Source organism: Balaenoptera acutorostrata, chromosome 9 (assembly GCF_949987535.1).
Source record: "Balaenoptera acutorostrata chromosome 9, mBalAcu1.1, whole genome shotgun sequence".
NCBI lineage: Eukaryota > Metazoa > Chordata > Mammalia > Artiodactyla > Balaenopteridae > Balaenoptera > Balaenoptera acutorostrata.
Genome location: NC_080072.1, coordinates 90,582,643 through 90,604,843, shown reverse-complemented (window position 1 = coordinate 90,604,843; position 22,201 = coordinate 90,582,643).

The window sequence follows — 22,201 nt, the reverse complement described above, 5'->3', positions numbered from 1 at the left end:
AAGAGAAATTACCAAAGTCACTCAGGATCCCAGAACTCAGAAATAATCCCAATTAAATTACATTTTGACCTTGGTTTCATCATTTCCAGCCTCTTGTTGATGGATGCATGCATGTATATACATTATGTAGAATACACATTATTTCTGCATAGAGAGTATAATACATATAGAATCACAGGAGCATGTCATGTGGGGAGGGGACAGCTAAAATAATGGGGGATCCAAGAAGGCCCCCATAAAGGCTACTGTCTACCTACACTTGAGGGTAACACTTAAGCTGAATTTGGCAGGGTGAGTAGAAGCTGGCAAGATAGAAAGGGGTGGAGGGAGGGAGGAATGTTCTGAAGAGAGCAGTACAAGCAAAAGTTCCAAGACCGAAGAAACATGGAGACTTACAAGGAAATCAAATAGAACGGAATGACTGGAGCCCAGGGAGAGAGACATGCAGGAAGAAGTAGGAAATACCAGGCAGAGGAGGCCCAAGCAATCCAGGGTCACAGTGAAAACTTAATCCCAGGTCAATGAGAAGCCACTGAAGGCTTCAACTAGGAAAGTCACATGATCAGGTTTATGTTTTTAAACTTGACTATACTAGCCACATAGAGACTGTAATGCAGGTCTGTTCAGTACAAGAAGGTTAAGAAGAAAAGCCTGGTGATGAACATCAAATTCAGGGAGTCAGGAGGCCTGTTATCAAGTCTCAACTCCCCTACTAAATAATAATAATGGTTGTCATTTACTAACAGGTTACTCTGTGCCAGGCACTGTTTGAAGTGTCTTACCTATTATGACTCATTTACTCTCCCAGAATCTCTATGAGGTAGGAATCATTACTATCCCCATTTTAAAGAGAAGAAAACTGAGGCACAGAAAGGTTATGTACCCTTGCCTCAGATCACTTAGCTAATAAGTTACATAGCTGGGATTTAACCCAGGCAGCCTGTTTTCAGAGTCTGTCCTCTAAACTACCATCCTACTCTGCCTCTCATGACCTACTGCATGTCCCAGGGAAGTCACACAGTGCTTTCCCTGCCAGACAAAGGAATGGTGACTCACTGGGCCACCCACATCTGTAAACCAAGGGGGTTGAACTGAATCAATGCTTATCTCAGGCCCTTCTGGTTCTAATTTTACAATTTTGTCTGGAAATCTATGATTCTCTATCCGGATTCTTCACCTAGTAGGAGTCTTTGGAGCCTGAGAGGAATAGTCACAGTGCCAGGTGTGGCTGGACTTAGAACCTAGCTCAGAGTGCCTAAAGGTACAAGTAGATTCCTACACCCTATATGTTTTTCTTTCTGATTTCAAGGCCTGCTCTATCGCACCCATTCCCTTCCCCAGACAAATCACTGCATGGCCATCCTCCAAGACTCCAATCTTCACCTTGATGAAGTGAAGTTGTGGGACTGAGTTGTGGGACTATAAGTGACTTTTATGATATCTCTCTCTCTCTCCATGTTTTTTTTTTAGATTTCACGTAAAAAGCATGCATTAGTTATTTAATCAGAAAAAAGCATATATTTTAAAAAATGTGTTCTTATCAGGCATCTAATTTTTTTGGCACTCTGCTCAATAGTTAGTTTCCAAAGATTTAATTAAGTAATTATTTTTTTTAATCTGGCTCCTCAAATTAACATTTAATTTACAAAAGATCCAAACTGAAAAAAGGTCAGGCTATATATCTTGTAAGTAAGAAGTCAATAAAGTTACAGAATGTTAGATCTGGAAAGATATTCAACATCATCTAGTCCACTGATTTTCAGACTGTGTCTCCATGAATCTTAGAGTTGTATAGATAAACCTTGGGGGCAAAGGGGAGACTAAATGGGTATGGATCTAAATCCCACCTCTTCTTTAATGAAAATATCTCCTCTTCTATTTTCTCTTTTGAATAAAAGGAATGTTTCTTGCTCCAGAATATATCTGAAGTCCATTTGCTTCTTTCCATCTCAATTGTCATCACTCTAATCCAGATATCATCACCTCTGTACAACATTATTGTCATAACCTCACTACCTAGGCTCCTTGCTTCCACTCTTGCCTCTTTCTCCAATTTCACCTTATACCACTCCCACTCTACACCTCACTTCCTGTTCTCAAGTCATATTTGCTTTTGATTTATTCTCTAAACCTACCTATATTAGCCAAAATAGGATAGGATATGCTAAGGATATGAACGACCCCAAAATAGCAGTGGTTTAATAAAATTATTTATCACTCAGAGTCTGATATACTCTCCTCTGAGAAGTGACTCAGGGATCCAGGCTACTTCCATTTGGGGACATCATATCTTCAACACATGGATTCACGATTGCCATGAAAAAGGAAGGGAGGGAGGAGTTGCCCAGCCCTGGAAATGGAACAAAATCCATAGGTCAGAACTCAGTCACAAGACCTCAGTCTAATTACAAGAAAGGCTGGGATACATAGTCTTCCAGAATGTCCAGGAAAAGGAAAATGACATGGGAGATGGCAAACAATCGATGAACATATAACATGATCTCTGCATACTAATTCAGGGCAACTGTATTTGCTATTGTTTTCATAGCATATTCTTTCATAGCTTTTTGCATAGCTGAATTCTTCTCATTTTTCAAGTTTAAGCTTAGTTTTAATCTCTGAGAAGCTTTCTCCAATCACTTTAACCAAAGTAATCACTATGGTTGAGACTGCTAATTACCTCTCATTATTCATTCTCCCCTTTATCTTTGGCAAAATTTGGCCATGTGAGTAAGTTTTGGCCAATTGGATGTAAAAAGTGTGATGTGAAACTTCTAGAAAGTTCCCTAAAGAGATGGGGCGGGCCTTCCTTCACCCCTTCCTCCCTTCTACTTCCTGTATTGAGAGAGCCTGGGTTGATTCAAGCAGCCATCTTGGACTATAAGGCAGCTCCTAAGTAGGGTGGAGCACTAGTTGGAATAAATTTATGTCCCTGGTAACTTTTTGGTACCACCATAGCAGACCTGGACTGCTTATCTCAGGATTTCCTGCATGAGGGAGAGAAATTAACTTCTAACTTGTTTAAGACACTCATTTTTTAATAAACCACTGATATAGTACAACCTCCTTCTTATGCAGATAAGGAAACTGAGAACTTATGGTTATGTAGCCATAAATATGGAAGGTCAGGACAGAGTTAGTTCTCTGACTTCCAGTCTAGTACTCATCACATCAACAGTCTTAACATGCAGATTTCAGGAAAAAACAGAAACCAAATATACTGAATTACTACTCTGTACAAGGCACCAAAGTGTGAGACATACATAGTCCCTGCCCTTGTCATGATGACAAATGCATAAATAAATAATTATAATACAACACGGTTACAGTATAATGGTAGAGACATTTACAAATGCATGGTAGCACAGAAAAATGGGAAAAGTGGGTGGTTTAATTCTGCTTTGCACTATCAGGAAGGTAAAAACTAACATAGGAGTTGGGCTTTGAAGGATGAGTAGGAGTTTTCCAGGTATAAGGATAGAAAGTAGAGAGTGAGAGAGGCAGATGAAAACCAGGGTGCAGAAGCATGAAAGGACATGGTGCATACAAGAAATGATCAGAGTAGAAAGAGCAAGAAAGTGAAAGATAAGCCTAGAAATTTAGAAATTCTGGCTCAGGAAAAAAATCTAAAGGTCTTTGTATACAAACCCCAGACTAGATCCATAGGCAAGGAAAATTTGTTACCGGACCAAAATTTGAGTTTGCTTACCCATGCTCAGTAAAGCCAATCTACTGACACCAGGTTGTGATGAAGGAAAGTGCAGGGTTTATTGTAAGGTGCCATGCAAAGAGTCTGGGACAGCTAATGCTCAAAAAGCTCAAGCTCAATGGGTTTCAGCAAAGAATTTTTAAAGGCAAGATAAGGGAGGAGAGTCCCAGGGTATGTGATCACCTTATGCACAATTCTCTGATTGGTTGATGGGCAGTAAAATAAAAAGACGATAAGAAATTGCAAATATTTCCTGGTTCCAGCCAGACTCCAGAGGGGATGTATTAATTTCTTCCATTTGGTGGAAGATTTAGCATCTGTAGAACAACTCAAGAAATATCCATCAGATACTATTATCTAGGTACTTCAGAGAGGAGCTAAAGCAGAGGATATGGGGGAGGGGTCTGTCCGGGAAGGCCCCATAGGGTCCTGCTCAGTTACAAATTCATAATATGATAGTGACTGCATTGGGTCTTTATTAATTTTGGAGAGCTATTTCCCTTTCCTGCTTTCTTTCTTTAGGATTTACTAAAGAAAGAAGCCTGCTTTCTTTCATTAGGATTTACTCTTCGGGACTACATAGAGAGTGATGGGACCCACTCAGGACTCCACTCGCCCTTGTCCAAGGAGAGCCAGGCAACCCAAGCAAAGGCATTCAGATGCTCCCTCCTTGCATCCTGAATCTTGAACAGAAAAACAAGGAGAGCACAAATGGCTGTCACTCCAGTCATAAGCAGGTCAGGGCCCTCACCCTAACGTTCCTGCCATGAGACTGTCTTGTGGCCTCCTCAACCCAACCTCATCCCCAGGGTGGCTTGGCTCTTATCCTTCTTCCTGTGCATTCCGAGTTCCCATTATTCCTCTGATATATTTATTTTGCTTAAGTTAAACAGGATGGTTTCTGTGGCTTCAAGAAGAGAAAGCTAACACATAAAGTATCCCAATATGAATTAGCAATGTCAGAAGGAAATGTCTCTCCCAACTCCTATTGTTCTAGGGTTGAGATTGGGGTGTCAGGAATTAGAACATTAATTTTGGCTCCTACACTAAGCTATACCTACCAAGCTAGCTTTCATCAGTAAAAGCTTACTGACTCTTTTCATCTTATTTCTCATTTGGTTCAGAGTTTAATCAAGGAAGATGGGGCTATTTGTTGGGCTCTCTCGGAGACCTAACCACCTGTACTACCATGGTTAACCTATAGTACAACACTATGGGGAAAGTATTATCAATGTCCCTATAAACAGCAGGAAATTGTGCCCAAGGGATAGAGCCAAGGCCAGACCTCTCATTTTCTAACTCAAGATCCTGCTTTTTTTTTTTTTTTTTCTTAAAAGGGATTGTCTAGCTGGCTTTTTGTTCCCTCTTGTTGCTCTCCAAAAACTTTTTCTATTTTACAAATTCATAGGAGTTACAAATCATTTTGCCTTTGTCAAGGCAGGAAATCTATGCTTCCCATGAGGAGTTTTTTAGGCCTGACCTAGATAAAACCAAATGGTTTTTATCTGGATTTTTACATTTCTCTAGATACATAGAGCAGGAGAAAAATGATGAGAAGGAAGTGTGCTTCAGCACAGGGTACAATGAGCTTCTGAATCCTCCTTAATTAAAAAGGGATTTAGGGAATTTATTTTTATCGAGATCCTCAGAAGATTCAAAACACACATTTTTGAGGTGAATGATCATGTTACCAAGAGTAATAGGAGATATTATTAAGGGTTCCATAACTACTTGGAGAATGACAAAGAATTTAAATGATGCAGGATAGAAAAATATCCTTCCCCTAAAAAATAAAAGTCCAGAATAATGGAATAACTAAAAAGATATCTCAACTATTCATCCCAATCCTTGCACAAAAATACACAGATAGGCCCTGAGATGGGGCTATGAAGAGGAGAGCAAATTATCAACCTCCTTCATACTCAATCTTGATTTTAATATTACGTGAAATTCAAGTAAGATGAACTGCAAAGCAACTTCCCAGAATCATCTTTCTGGATTCAAAGATAAACTCTCAAGAGAAGATGCAACAGTTTGCATTCTCAGCCTTTATGGTGTCTTTATTAGTAAGGTTTTGCTATTGTTCAAAGATTATCTAAAGGTTTCCATTTTTTGTTAAATCATCAAATCATGCATTTCACCACAAGACCTGACTTTATAAATCATCTATTCCAACTACTGCACTTGATCAGCAGATAAACTTAAACCTAAAAGGAATGATAAATCAGACATCCAGGTCCAACCAGCCAGTTAGGAGCAAAGCCGGGGACCTATCTCCTACCTACATATGACACTGGAGGGAGGGATTAGAAGATGTTTTCCTTTTTGACACGTGGGAAGGAGATGGGTGAAAAAATCAATTGTCCTAATAGCAATACCAAAATTACTTTTGGTGGCTGGCAAGGGAGAAACTAACTTTATTTGGGAAAATATCTGTCTCAGTCAGCTCAGGTTGCCATAACAAAATAGCATAGACTGGATAGATTAAACAACAAAAATGTCTTTTCTCACAGCTCCAGAGGCTGGAAGTCTGAGATTAGGATGCTAGCGTGGTCAGATTCTGGTGAGAGCTCTTTTCCTGGATTGTAGGTGGTAGCCCTATTGCTATGCCCTCACATGGCATAGAGAGAAAGAGAGAGAGAGAGGGAGAGAACAAGCCCTCTGCTGTTGCTTCTTATAAAGGTACTAATCCCATCACGAGTGCCTCACCCTCATGACCTCATCTCAACCTAATTATCTCCCAAAGGTCCCACCTCCAAACACAATTACACTGTGAGGTAGGGTTCAACATATGCATTTGTGGGGGGCATATTCAGTCCATAGCAATACCTTCAGAAGGCACTTGGGAGGAAGATGAGGCTCTAAAGACACTTATGATGTGAAGCATCAAAAGTGGCCATTCTGACCGGTGTGAGATGATATCTCATTGTAGTCTTGACTTACATTTCTCTAATGATTAATGATGTTGAGCATTCTTTCATGTGTTTGTTGGCAATCTGTATATCTTCTTTGGCGAAATGTCTATTTAGGGCTTCTGCCCATTTTTGAATTGGGTTGTTTGTTTTTTTGTTATTGAGCTGCATGAGCTGCTTGTAAATTTTGGAGATTAATCCTTTCTCAGTTGCTTCATTTGCAAATATTTTCTCACATTCTGAGGGCTGTCTTTTGGTCTTGTTTATGGTTTCCTTTGCTGTGCAAAAACTTTTAAGTTTCATTAGGTCCCATTTGTTTATTTTTGTTTTTATTTCCATTTCTCTAGGAGGTGGGTCAAAAAGGATCTTGCTGTGATTTATGTCATAGAGTGTTCTGGAACACTCTTACACTGTTGGTGGGAATGTAAGTTGATACAGCCACTATGGAGAACAGTATGGAGGTTCCTTAAAAAACTAAAAATAGAATTACCATACGACCCAGCAAACCCACTACTGGGCATATACCCTGAGAAAACCATAATTCAAAAAGAGACATGTACCAAAATGTTCATTGCAGCTCTATTTACAATAGCCAGGACATAGAAGCAACCTAAGTGTCCATCAACAGATGAATGGATAAAGAAGATGTGGCACATACATACAATGGAATATTACTCAACCATAAAAAGAAATGAAATTGAGTTATTTGTAGTGAGGTGGATGGACTTAGAGTGTGTCACACAGAGTGAAGTAAGTCAGAAAGAGAAAAACAAATACCGTATGCTAACACATATATATGGAATCTAAGAAAAAAAAAAAAAAGGTCATGAAGAACCTAGGAGTAAGACAGGAATAAAGACACAGACCTACTAGAGAATGGACTTGAGGATATGGGGAGGGAGAAGGGTAAGCTGTGACAAAGTGAGAGAGTGGCATGGACATATATACACTACCAAACATAAAATAGATAGCTAGTGGGAAGCAGTAGCATAGCACAGGGAGACCAGCTCGGTGGTTTGTGACCACCTAGAGGGGTGGGATAGGGAGTGTGAGAGGGAGGGAGACGCAAGAGGCAAGAGATATGGGAACATATGTATATGTATAACTGATTCACTCTGTTATAAAGCAGAAACTAACACACCATTGTAAAGCAATTATACTCCAATAAAGATGTTTAAAAAAAATTATATGCAAAAAAAAAAAAAGTGGCCATAAATTGTTTTAAATGAGAAAGAACTATTTCTGTAAGAAAGAACAATAACTTGGTGGTGGTGGTGGTGGTGGTGTGTGTAAAAGGTATAAGAAAGAAACAGCAGAAACATGTGAGAAGCTGGGAGAGCGGGGCCACTAAGCTGAGTTGTGGCTGGGTCACCTCGTGATGTGAAGCGATCAGGGGAAAATCCCCTGGGAATTGTTGGGTGGGTACCCAGAGGACTTTCAGGGATGGGATGCCTAACATTCAACTCTGATCCTCAAAGTTCCCAGATGATTTTACTACACACACAATATGCCCCATGAAGTGGGTCTTTTTGTGGAAATCAAGGAAGGAGCCTAGTTTATGTCTTGGTCTTCTGCACACCATTGAAGGAGATAGAGGCTAATACAAGGATGCAGAAACTAAGGAAGACCTAAAGATGACTAAAAGAATGTAACATGCACCCCCCCCCCACCTGCCCATAGGTTCACACAGATGACTGAAGACAATTTTATCTGGCTCTCAAGAAGCAGGGAGACCCCAGAGTCTTTAAGATGGACTAAACAGGTAAAAAATATTACAAGTATTTACTCAACGCTGGGTTTATTTAGAGACTATCAAAGACCATCTTTAGAAGCTGTTCTAAGGAGCAAATCCCCTCACTGAATATTTTAAGGTTATGTCAAGTCTCTCAGCTCCCTGCTAAGCTCTTCCTAGTGAGGCAACCTTTGAATCTGATGTATCAGCTGTCCTCTCCTTCTCTCTTAGTCAGCAAGAAAGGCTGGGGGTTTCTTTTCTTTTCTTTTTTTAATGGTTAACATACACATGGAGTGTTTTCTTTGTTTGAGGGTGGGGGAAAGGGGAAAAGTTTTAAGTATGTCATCTTTTCTCTCCCATAAATGATCAAATAGTCTATTCAAGTATTTTCAAACTGGTTAATCTTCTGAGATACAAGTGTCTTTCCCCTCCCAACCCTGAGGAAAGATGGCTCCTAATGTAATAAAGTGGGCTCCAGAGAAATCAGTTTATTTATTCCAAATATTTCAGCTAATGAGAAAGCAAATTTGAGCTCGCTGTCCTAAGGAGTTTCACAGCCGAGCTCTTGGCATGGCGCTCTGATCTGTTCCTTCTGACTCGAAGGTTCGATGGGGCCTCTCTCTCTCCCCAGGTTTCTCATTAGTAGAAACCCCACCACTCACGTGGGATGCAGAGGCTTCATTCCTGCTGACGCCTTTATTGTGCTGCCCCTGCCAGCCTCCCCCATCCTCTCCCTCGCCCAGATCAGCCCTCCCTCTCTGCAGGACTCCCTCCTGCTCTGTCATCCTTCTGTGTGGCTCCTGGCAAGAGGCTCCCTTTGATGGATTTCACAGACCCCTGACCTCACTTTGAAGTCTCCACGGCTTCCTCAAACACACCCACCTCGAGCCACAGCACTGCCCCTTTCGCTGGCTTACTAAACTCATTAAGCACCCCAGGGGACCCAGTTTGCCTTCTGTGTGACAGAATAATAAGTAGGTTTGGGGAAAAAGAAGGGAAGTGAGTGTTTTATTCTTGGGCATGCACCACTAAGAAAACCAAGCTTCCTCTTGGAAGGAAGTGGAGAGAGCTGCTGTGGTTGACAGCCTCACCCAGCTCCTGTGGGGATGGCAGAGCTCAGGCTTCTGGGACAGCGAGATACGAGTTAGATCCATGTTAGGTCTCGGCTCTGCCTGGCTGAGATTGACCTGGGTCAGTCAGGTCACTTTGCCTGAGTTATGACTGGTAACTGCCCCTTAAGGTCATTTTGAGAATTAGTTGACTACTTAATTGTCACAGTATGTGGTAAATAAAAAAAAAGTATGACCTCAAAAAAGCTAACTCTTATTGTCATTTCCAATGGTCAACCTCAGTGAAAAGTGAAGCGTTTACTGGTCAACCCATGACGACCTACATTTGTATTCCCACGGAGGCTATAAAGGAGGAGTACATTTGTGCAGTTTCAGATGATCCTGCATAGTCACATACCACTGATGATCAGTGCTGGAGGTCCTCAAGGCAGAGAATATTCACACCAGTAATGATCATTAAACAGCTACTATCTATTGCCATTCACCTGGGGCCAGACACTGCACTGAGCCATTGAAATGTCACCGTACCATTTTGGTAGGCATTACATGCCCTATTTTACACAAAAGGAAACTGAGACTCTGAAAACTTGCATGACTTGTTTAAGGGTCAGAGCCCTGACAGGAAACAGCACATCTGCCTACAAGAGATGATGAAACATCCAGAAAGTAACAAAAATGGAAAGCTCTTACCACCTCTAGGCTTAAAGGGGGATAAAGGGGCTGGGTGGAGGGTAGCAGGGAGGAATCACATTATCATACTCCAGGGAGAGCCAGAGCCATAGAAGAGGAACCACCTGAGGACCTGAGGCCACAGCAGGGAGGCAAGGAAGGATTGGGTAACAGGTGCATTGGGTTAAATACCCCATTCACCAACCTCTCTCCTCTCAACCTCTGAAATGTTGCTGGTACCTCCCCTTGACTGAACCTGATAGGAAGCCAAAGGACAAGTGACCCAGGATGAGGCGGTCCATTCGGTCAGCCTCCCTGGGCACGGGGAAGAGCAGAAGAGGGTGAACAATGGATGGCAGGTGAGGGGTGCAAAAGGAGAATAACCAACAGTCGCTCAGCCTCTCAGAGGGAAAACTAGGACCTCGCTCAGCTCACCTTGTGTGTTCAACACAGCTATCTCCGCCAGCTAGACAATCTTAGTATAGGCTTGGTAAGCAAATAAGTCAGCGAAGGGAAATTACAGGATGCTATAAAAGACAGCAATTGGAACTAAATAAATCTGAGTCCAGAGTCCAAGGCTGAAACGCTTTGTGACCTTGGACAAGTTTACTAAACCTTTTCAAGTCTTAGCCTCCTCATCTGTGAAACTCAGGGTCTAACTGTCCCTAAAGCATATGTCCAGTGTAAGAATTAAGTGAGATAAAGGGTAGAAAGTGGAAAGGTACTGTCACATCCATTACAGGAGCAGACTCAGGGGTCAGAGTGCCCAGGTTCAAATCCTGGCTGTGCCGCCTCCCAGCTCTATTATCTCAGACGAGCGAGTGAACCTTTCAGTGCCTCAAATCTCTCCTCTCTGAGCCAGGATGACAATAGCAACACCTACCTTACAGGGGTGCTATGATGATCAAGTGACTTAAACTACGTAAAACAGTTAGTAAATGTTACCCAGAACTTAATGGGGGCTCAGCAAAAGTTGGCTGTTTTTCCTCAAGTGCTTAGCACGCTGCCTGTGGCACAGTAAGTAGTGACCTAGATCTCACCTTCCAGGCAGGGTGGCAGCAGGATGAGTGAGAGGCTCACGTGTCTTTTGTCTCTCTTCTCTCCAGAGCGCTCGGACCCCAAGTCAAAACTCAAAGCTCTATCATTTCACTGTTTTCCACAAGAAAGCCAATACCAGTCAGCATTTCATAAATGTAGTAATTGTTCTGAAATCCTGGGTACAGAGGGGGATTGCATTGCAGACAACATGGGTTTCAAATGTGTTGCTGTCTCCCACCTTCTGTGCCCCCTTGCTCAGCACCTGTCCCCTGTTCTCAGCTCATTCTGAAGCTTATGCTCAGCACCCAAGAATGGCAGGCCTGTCTGTCACGAGCTGCTGCCTTGCGGAGGGAAGAGTACCGCCTGGCCACCTGCCTTACCCTCCCCCAACCCCACACGACCACACTGTGAACTTCCGGTGACTAACATGTTCTCTGTCTGCTTACAGAGCACTCAATACAGTCAACGAACGCCTACCATGTGCTAAAACCTCTTCTAGGTGCTGGAGATACAACGATGACACAGGAGACAACACCGTCTGCCTTTGGGGAGCTTATGTTCTCCTGGGAGGAGCAAACAGTCCACATAGCAACTAAGCAAAACATGCAGTAGGTTAGGAGATGACAAGAGCCATGGGGGAAAAGGAGTGGAGAAGAGGAATAAGGAGTCACAGCATGAGGAGGTCTTGCAATTTTAAATGGGTGATCAGAGAAGGCTTCACCAAACAGTTGAAAAAAATATAGAATGCTTCACAGACTGTGTCATTATAAATGCTCAATATTATTAGGGGTCAAAAAAAAATAAGTTTCTGACAAGCTCTGCTCTCAATTGTTTTCTCTCCATTGATGCCAGGGGCACATAGCTGGAAAAGTTTGAGAAGCGTTATTGCAAGGACTCAGGGTACTAGAGGGTAATATAGGATGCTGTATGCTTCTCTGTCCAGCACCCCAGGGCTGAGACACGGAGCAGCTCATGGAGTTCCCAGGGTCACCTTCAGGGATACAAACTCTGAGCTAGCTATGATTCGTCCTTCCTGGGTACGCTTAGGAAGTAGGTGTTAGTTGAATTGGGTTGCTAACGTCCTGGATGGACTCCTCTGTTGAGGAAACCTTTGAAATAAGTCGTTTCAGAGGCAGCAGTTTCCCTCATGGTCAGCCGTGGTTGCACTTTGTGGTTTGGGGCAGGATAGGTCAGAATAAACCAGATGACACTGTGGAAGCAAATTAAAGCTCATGAAATTCTATGAGCTTGACACAACAAAGATTCCTTTCTTACTCATGCAGCATCCACTCAAGGTGACCTCCTGGGACAGCACTTCTCTACACAAAGGCTCAAGGATCCAGGCTACTTCAGTCTTGGGGCTCCACCAACTTGACATGAGGCTTCATCCTCGATGGCAGGGGAAGAGAATGCCTGGAAATTGTCTGTGTTTCAGCCCGGAAGTGATGAGCATTACATCTCACAGATTCATTGGCCAGATCTAGAAAATGGCCTCATCTTCTAAAAGTGAGGTCATGTGACTAGCTTTCTACCAGGAAGGAAAGAGGGTTGGATGTGAGGAGCACCAGTTAAGTCTACCAGAATCACTTGCCCCTACTCCTGGCAACTTGGTGAAGACAGTAGAAATGGCTTTACTCTCCAGGCACGTGGTACCAGCCTAGCAAGTTTTATGCAGAAAGAATGGCTTAGAGTTCTTTCTCCTGTAAGGTGTCTGTTAGAGCTTCCTGGACAACTTTCCAGTACATGCCCCAAATAAACTTCCTGAAAGTTCTCTTCAAACCCAATGAGATGAATGCTCTTTCTTAATGAGACAGGCCATAAAAAGTATCATGAGGCTCCCCTGGTGGCGCAGTGGTTAAGAATCCGCCTGCCAATGCAGGGGGAAATGGGTTCGATCCCTGGTCGGGGAAGATCCCACATGCCGCGGAGCAACTAAGCCAGTGGACCACAGATACTGACCCTGTGCTCTAGAGCCCACGAGCCACAACCACTGAGCCCACACGCCTAGAGCCCGTGCTCCGCAACAAGAGAAGCCACTGCAATGAGAAGCCCGCACACCACAACAAAGAGTAGCCCCCGCTCGCCGCAACTAGAGGAAGCCCGTGCACAGCAAGGAAGACCCAACACAGCCAAAAATAAATACATAAATAAATAAATTTTTTAAAAAAAGTATCATGAAAACCACATAGCTGTAACTTGTCAAAAAATCATACCAAGTTAATACATGACTTACGCCCAAGAGCAAGGAATTACTTAGCCTCCCTTAGGGCTGGTGTTGATCAAATGACTCTGCTCCATAATTCACTCATATCTCCTAATTACTAGTATCTGATAATTACTGGGCTTCCACAGTTTCCCACATGTTAAAGAAGGCTTTACAGAAAAGACAGTCTAAATTTTCTTTATCATGTTCATTTTCCAGCATTATGAGGGCATCCTCACCTCCTACCAGTATTTGGAAGTTGTAGTATGAAAACTTGCACTATGGGTTATTTTTGATGAGTGGACGAGAGTGGCGGCATGACTATGCTAACACAATCATAAAGTGATAAACCCCTGCTCATCTCGTCACTTAGAGAGGTGATATGAGCATCTGGAGCACCTGCTTTCTCTAAGTTCCTATTTTGCATGTAGTCCTACCATAGACAGTTGCTCACATCCAATACTTCCTTCATCAATTCCACTTTTCTCTCCACTCTATGTAGATGTTCAATAATTACTTCAAACTTTTCTGATATGTTAACACCTTCAGGAAGGATTCTTGGGCATGTAAGGGATTCAAAAACGGCTTCTGGGGAGGATATGAATCTATGGTGGCCAACCGTTGTAATTTTCCCAGGACTGTCCTGGTATTAGAACTGCACATCCTGTGTCCCAGAAAACCTTGCAGACCTGGACTCACCAGGTAGTTTGTCAACCTGCGTAATCCACTGAAATTGTGTGAAATTTTGGTGTGTGTGCAAACGCACATTTTCTTGTAGAGAGGGTCCAGGGCTTTATTCAGAACCACAAACAGGTCATAAAATGGGAACAAACCACTGATTACGGACACTCTGAAAGGACAGAGGATTATAAACCTCTAACAACACCCCTTCTCACTCTTACAGCTCTGTAAACAACCATACGATTCTATTCCTTTTAGTGTTAGGATTAACCTACAAATAACACTGCTGGTACAGGGGATAGTGCAAATACACATGGATACTCCCATGACATATATTCATTCCTTTATTCCACAAATACGTATTGATATTGGCCTGTGCCCAGGAAATAAAGAGGGAACCAGACAGTTCAGTCCCTGCTTACAAACAAGCAGCAAAGAGATAAACAAGATGTTTTCAGATTGCAATAAGTACCATGAAAAATAAAATGGGACAAATGTGATACAGAGAAATTAAAAGAGGCATACTTTAAAGAGGGTGGTTAGGAAAGGCCTATCGAAGGTATTTGGGTTGGCCAAAAAGTTCGTTTGGTTTTTGCATAAGATGGTTCTAGTAGCGCTTATTTGTCTTTAACTTCATTTGAAAAAATTTTGTTAGACTGTATTGTGACAGCTGTCATATCAGCGTGCATTAAAAAAACAATTTAACAAAACTGGTGAATTTTGAGGTAGCACTTTAATATTGAAGATGGAAGAAAAAATGCAACATTTTGGCATATTATGCTTTATTATTTTGAGAAAGGTGAAAACGCAACTGAAATGCAAAAAAAAAAAAAAAAAGCTTTGTGCAGTGTATGGAGAAGGTGCTGTGACTGATCAAATATGTCAAAAGTGGTTTGTGAAGTTTCATGCTGGAGATTTCTCACTGGACGATGCTCCACAGTCAGGTAGACCAGTTGAAGTTGATAGCGATCTAATCGAGACATTAATTGAGAACAATCAACGTTATACCACGCGGGAAAGAGCCAACATACTCAAAATATCCAAATCAAGCGTTGAAAATCATTTGCACCAGCTTGGTTATGTTAATCGCTTTGATGTTTGGATTCCACATAAGTTAAGTGAGAAAAACCTTCTTGACCATATTTCCGCATGTGATTCTCTACTGAAACATAATGAAAACATTCCGTTTTTAAAACAAATTGTGACGGGTGATGAAAAGTGGATACTGTACAATAATGTGGAATGGAAGAGATCATGGGGCAAGAGGAATGAACCACCAACAACCACACCAAATGCCAGTCTTCATCCAAGAAGGTGATGCTGTGTATATGGTGGGATTGGAAGGGAGTCCTCTATTATGAGCCCGTTCTGGAAAACCTAACGATTATTTCCAACAAATACTGCTCCCAGTTAGACCAACTGAAAGCAGCACTCAACGAAAAGCATCCCAAATTAGTCAACAGAAAACGCATAATCTTCCATCAGGATAAACAAAACTGCAGGTTTCTTTGGTGACCAGGCAAAAACTATTACAGCTTGGCTGGGAAGTTCTGATTCATCTGCCGTATTCACCAGGCATTGCATCTTCGGATTTCCATTTATTTCCGTCTTTACAAAATTCACTTAATGGATAAAATTTCAATTCCCTGGAAGACTGTAAAAGGCACCTGGAACAGTTCTTTGCTCAAAAAGATAAAAAGTTTTGGGAAGATGGAATTATGAAGTTTCCTGAAAAAGGCAGAAGGTAGTGGAACAAAATGGTGAATACGTTGTTCAATAAAGTTCTTGGTGAAAATGAAAAACCTGTCTTTTATTTTTACTTAAAAACTGAAGGAAATTATGGGACAACCCCAAAAGAAGCATTTGTGCTGAAGCTACAGGAGTCATGCAAAGATTAAGAAAGACTGCTCGGGCAGAAGTGGAGCAAATGCCAAATGAGGGAAGATGAGCTGCAGAAAGGAGGCTCCTGTGCAGGAGTACAGGGAGCACCAAGCCAAGTGATGTCAGATGGAGAGGAAGAGACAGAGACCCACTGATGCCTGGCAGGCCATGTGAGGAATTCAAATCTTATTTCAAATTCAGAAGGAAGCAATTGGAAGGTTTTTAGCAGGGTAGTGACATGACCTGATGTGGATTCTTTTAAAGATTCTTCTGGTTGCTGTGAGGGAAAGGGATTGTAGGGAATAAGAGTAGCAGCAGGGGCTTCCCTGGTGACGCAGTGGTTGAGAATCCGCCTGCCAATGCAGGGACACGGGTTCGAGCCCTGGTCTGGGAAGATCCCACATGCCGCGGAGCAACTGGGCCCGTGAGCCACAACTACTGAGCCTGCGCATCTGGAGCCTGTGCTCCACAACAAGAGAGGCCACCATAGTGAGAGGCCTGCGCACCGCGATGAAGAGTGGCCCCCGCTCGCCGCAACTAGAGAAAGCCCTCGCACAGAAACGAAGACCCAACACAGCCATAAATAAATATAAAAATAAATTAAAAAAAAAAAAAAAGGAGTAGCAGCAGGAGAACCAGTTTACCCAGATGAGAGAAGAGAGGGTCTTGGACTCAGATGTAGACAGTAGAACTGGGGACAGGTGGACATGTTGAGAATGCATTCTGAAGGTACAGACAACAGTACTGGGTGCTGAGAATGAAAGAAAGAGGACAACCAAGAGTGATCCTGTAGTTTATTGCTGGCATGGCTGTCTCCCCTACGAGGCTGTGAGGTTTAGTCCAGAAGAGAACAATAATGGAGGTAGGACAAGCACCATGTTTCCTAGAAAGTACCAGAAGTCTCTAAAATCAGTCCACGTATGAGATACCTGTGTTGACCTATTTCATGTTGAATTACTCAGACGTGAGTCCTTACGTTGTCTCTTCCTGCTTCTCTCCTGTCTTCCTTCCCTTCAAGGATCCTTGTATGGAATCTTTCCCCCCAATAAGGGCAACTAATTACTCTTCTTTGACATTTTCCTTGAGATCTGAAATAAAAACCGTTCCCAGGTTCTGTCTGCAGCCTTTGGCAAAAAGAAAATTTTTACTATATTGACTCACCATACGTTTTATAACGTGACAACTTAAAATTGAATGAAGACTTTACATATCTTTGGGGACGTTTCTTCACTAACATTTTTAAGTAAGCAAGGAAGAGTTTCTCTTATTATAGCAGATGGTTGTGTGTTTTATCGTTATGGCAGTCACATGCTTCATACCTCAACAGCAGTCAACTCCTCAGCACTGAAGCATTTTAATATTTCCTTGTGGGCTTTGCTAAGCACAACTGAATAATCCATTTCATATTTAAATTGCTCCCAGTGCTTAGCACATAGTAGGAACTCTGTAAATGCTTGTTGAATAGCTGAATGAATCAATTAAAGCTCAAAGAATATTTCTTTTTACAAAGCACATAATTAATTATGTCATTTCAACAAATATGCTGACTAGTCCTCAAACATCTTTTGAACTGATCATGGATAAAACTGTTGAAAGCAGAGTTCCTGGAACTCTCACTCTGGGTTCAGGCCAGTGCAGCACTTTAATCGTCATCTTTCTCCCTCCTGCTATCTGTCAAGGACAAGTTCTCAGTCGTGCTACTTAAGAAACAATCACATTGGTCAAGGTCATCAAGTTTCAGTGAATATGTAGTCACTGCGAGCTCCCAGCTCTTGCACACCAATCAGGCGCCATTTAACTGGACCTCATTTCTTGCCAGCACTCTTTTCACGGATACACATTCTGTATACCTGTGTGTTGATGTGTCACAGATACCCATATACAGGTAACTCAGAAATGAGGTGCAGAGCATCTAAATCCATACAGCACCAATTAAATGGACAATGGAAGCAGTACGCAATGGTAGCCCAACACTGCTGTGTGTGGTCACTCAAGAGGGAAGTAGTCATTGCCTCTCCACAGAAGGTCCTGGAATGAAAAATCAAACTTTTGGAAACCTTTCAGGAGTTTTTATATCATTATAAAAGTAACAAATGTTTATTGTAATAAAATAAACAGTAAAACACATAAATAATACAAATAAAAGTCACCCTCAATTTCTCCCCTCCCCCCAACCCCCCAGACCCAATTCAAATGGCCACCAAGATTACCATTATCAACAGGTTGGTATTATCCTTGTATACTTTTTCTATGCACAAATGTTCTTCTTACAACTAAAGTATACTATGCATTTCCTACAACTTGCCATGTTTAACTAACAGACATCATTACAAGCCAGTTCAGAGAGATGTGCTTTATTCTCTCTAATGGAAGGAAAGAAAGAAAGAAAGGAAAGAGAGAGAGAGAGAGGGAGGGAGGGAGGAAGGAAGGAAGGAAAGAAGGAAGGAAGGAATGGAAGGAGGGAGGAAGGGAGGAAGAGGGCTTGAAGAGAGAACATCTAATCTACCTGTGGTTTTGTTCAAGGATCTCTGAACCTCGCTTCAGGAGATGAGAGGACTTTTGGACAAGGCTTTCTTTCAAAAGCAACAGTTATAAAATGTTTTGAGTGGTGGTGATTTAATTCTAATGCCCCTCAGAATTCCCAGAAGAAACAAGATCCAGTACAATAGATAATTGAGTCATTTAGGCAAAATGGGGTTAAGGGGACTGATGTGGGTAAACTGCTCTTTCTGGCCTTCCCTAGCTATATTAATAAAAATCTCATGGAACATCTTAACCCCATGCTTGTCAAGCTCTGAAGCAATCCATTGCTTTTTCTCTCCTTGGATTTTCTAAGAGCAGAACAAAAAGATATCTGATCCCAAGATAAAATCCCAAAAGTAGCATCACCTGTTGCCCAGAAACTTTCTTCCAGAAAAGTAGGAATAAAAATTAAGTTTGTAAAGGAAAAATAAATGCCAGAAACAGGAAGGCTTGCCACTGGTATTTTCTCAAAAGGATCACCTTCAACGTGTGGAAAAACTAGCAAGTCCATTGGCATCCCCTCTCCAGATTTTAATATCACAGTCTGCCAGCCTTTTCCCTCTTTTGAGAAAAGTGTTTTAGTAATCTGTCTCCCTGACCCCCAAGGCGTCTATGCCAGCATGATGAATTGCCTGTCACAACCCTAGAAATGAGAAAATTAGGATATACAGGTTGATTCTCATTATTCACAACAGTTATGTTTATCAAGTCACCACAAACACTAAATTAGAAAATCCGGAATCATTGTTCCTCAGGGAAATGTAGGTTAGGTTCGTGTGAGCCTGTGGTCACAACATCTTCATCAGCAGATGGATACATATTCTGTTTTATGTGTGTTTCTGTTTAAAGGCCATATATATGATTCATTAACATTGAACTCTCGGCCAACAGCCCAACTCGTGACTGAACGAAGCTTATCTGAGACACCCATTTTCTCCATAAGGCACACCTAGTGTGCTGAGGGACACCACACTACACTTCAGCACTGCAGTTTTAGGCCACTTTAAACAGCGAAATCAGCAACAAAAATGCAAAAAAAAAAAAGAAAAGGCACTTAATACACTGTGAAGAGGACAGCTGTTTACAGTATGAGCTGAAACAAGAAGGTAGAGCCCAGCCTAGCTCCCCTCAGCTGGGAACACGCATGTCCGGTAACTCAAACACCTGCGAATGTCTGCGAATGATGACCAAAGTATTGATCTGAGGTCACAAATAAGTGTTAGCAAGTGACCAGATCAGCCCTCCCCATCAGGCACCCATTCCTGTCTTGCCCAGCCCCTCTGGGTTGGCCCAGTTTGGTTTGGACAAAGCCAACAGACGGAGCCCCTTTTTGAAGGCGCCGAACCAGGCACTGGGGAGAGGCTGCAGTAGGACATCCAAAGAACCCTCCGTTCCCAGATGCTCATCATCTACTGGGGAGAAAAGGATCACAAATAAGGATGGCTTCAGGCCCAGTTTGGTAAATGGCGTCATAGGCTAATGAGGTGAAAGAGATAGCAGATTAAGAAGATGCATAAGTCTTCCTACAGTTTTCCTTCTTATTCTTTATTCTTTAACTTTCTTATATTACAGCACAAAATAATAGTCTTTCAAAGAAGAAACCTGGAATAGGATTGTCAGCTTCAGCAAATAAAAACACAGGACAGCCAGTTAAGTTTGAATTTCAGATAAACAACGAATGATTTTTTAGTATAAATATGTCCCACATTCATACTAAATACTTTATGCTTATACCCTAGGGTAAGGATGTCCACTGCCATGAGAAGAGAGACTAAAACAGCCGAGGAGGGGGAGACTGGGAGGTGGGCGATGAATGGAAGCCAGGGGCAAGGAAGAGTTTTTCCTTCCTGGCTCCACTAATTCCCCCTGAAAGTCACTAAGATCTTGCTTTATCTTTTACTTGGGGATGATGACTTCTTTCTCAGTAGGCAGTTGGGATGACCAAGTGAGATGATGTATGTAAGTCTCCCTCACAGCACCTCCAAACAAGAGTCATTGTCATTATTGTTCTTTTTCCCATCTGAGGCAAGAGGGAGAACCAGCACTTCTGGAACCATCAGAAGCTTCGGATATTTTATTTTATTTTGGTTTCGTTTGGTTTGGTTTTGGTTTTGTTCCCAAGGCTGTTGGGGCCTGGGAAATATCGTCATAGGAAGATATCCAAAATGGCCATTTTTTCAACATAAGAGAAAATAGCTTGTTTCTCTTCTAATTTCCTTAAGGCTGAGTCTCACCATGAAAAGTTAAAATGTCAATTACATAGCTGCTTGTACTACATCTCATCTAACATCTGGATGTTTGGAAACTTCTAGAAGCCAATTTTTCAAATTTTAAAATAGATGCTTGTTGATTTTGTATTATGGCTGTGAAACTCCATTAATGTTATTTTATACCTTTTTTAGCACTCCTAAAGTGACTTTCCACACATTTGATTTATTTCCTGCTTACTCCCTTTTCAGGACCAAGCAACAGAGGGTTTGAATGATGAAGAACTAATCAAAAATCATGGCAGCTTACTTCGTAACTTCTCTCAAACAGAATCATTGCTTTGTGCTGATTTTCTTACTTAATTTTCATAACTTGAGAATTCAGCAGTGGCAGCAAAGTTCTTAAACAATAGCAGTGGAATTCATTTATTCATTCATTCAACAGATATTTATATATTGTGTGACTATAGTATATAAATATTGTCAGTCACTGTTCTAGGCACAGGAGAAACAACAATGAATAAAAAATAGATGAAAATCCTTGCTCTCTTAGAGCTCACAGTCAAGGGAGATGGACAACAGATAGATAAATAAATATAATGATTGATCTCGGTTGAATGTTTCCAATACATGACAGATCCTCTGTAAGAAAAGGAGATTGGTGCTCAAGACATAAATGGAACAGGCTAAGAACATGGACACTAGGCCCACCCACAGATGTCCCCCACCAGATTAGTATAGACTACATATGGCACCTAGAGATAGGCAGCCGTCCAAATAGGCAACAGAATTGGGTGAGCCGATGTGGGCTAACAGAGGAATACAACAGGCAGGGTAAAGGCAGGGCTAGGAGGTGTGGCAATAGTTGTGAGCATGCAAACTTGGGTGGTGTTCAGAGCAGCTCTACATCTCCCACAAGCCAGGCCAGAGGAGAGCTGGGATCCTGTCTTAGATGGCCCAGGGTGGAGGAGAGATCACCTAGGGGTCAAGACAGAGCCCAGGCTCTACAGTGGGCTAGGAAACTGGCAGCCTGACCATGAGAGCTAGACTTTCATTCTTTCTATCAATATTTATTAACTACTCACTATGTGTCATGTCCTGTTCTAAGTACTGGGGATACAGCAAGGAATAAGACAGACAAAATTCCCTTATGGAGTTGCACTCAGAGGTAAATAATAAACACTATAAATAAATAAAGCATCGGCTCAGTGCTTTGCGATGACCTAGAGGGGTGGGATAGGGAGGATGGGAGGGAGGCTCAAGAGGGAGGGGATATGGGGACATGTGTATGCATATGGCTGACTAGCTTTGTTGTGCAACAGAAACTAACACAGTATTGTGAAGCAATTTTGCTCCAATAAAGATGTATTAAAAAAATGAAAATAAATAAAATACATAATACTGAATAAATAAATAAATAAAGCAAAGAAGGAAGTTAGGGAACACTGGGAAGTCGTTCGAAATTTTAGACTGGTCATGGTAGGTCTTACTGAGAAGATGACAGCTGTGACCTGAAAGAAGTAAAGGAGGAAGGTATGTGACTCAGTGGGGGAGAATGACTAGAGGCAGAGGAACA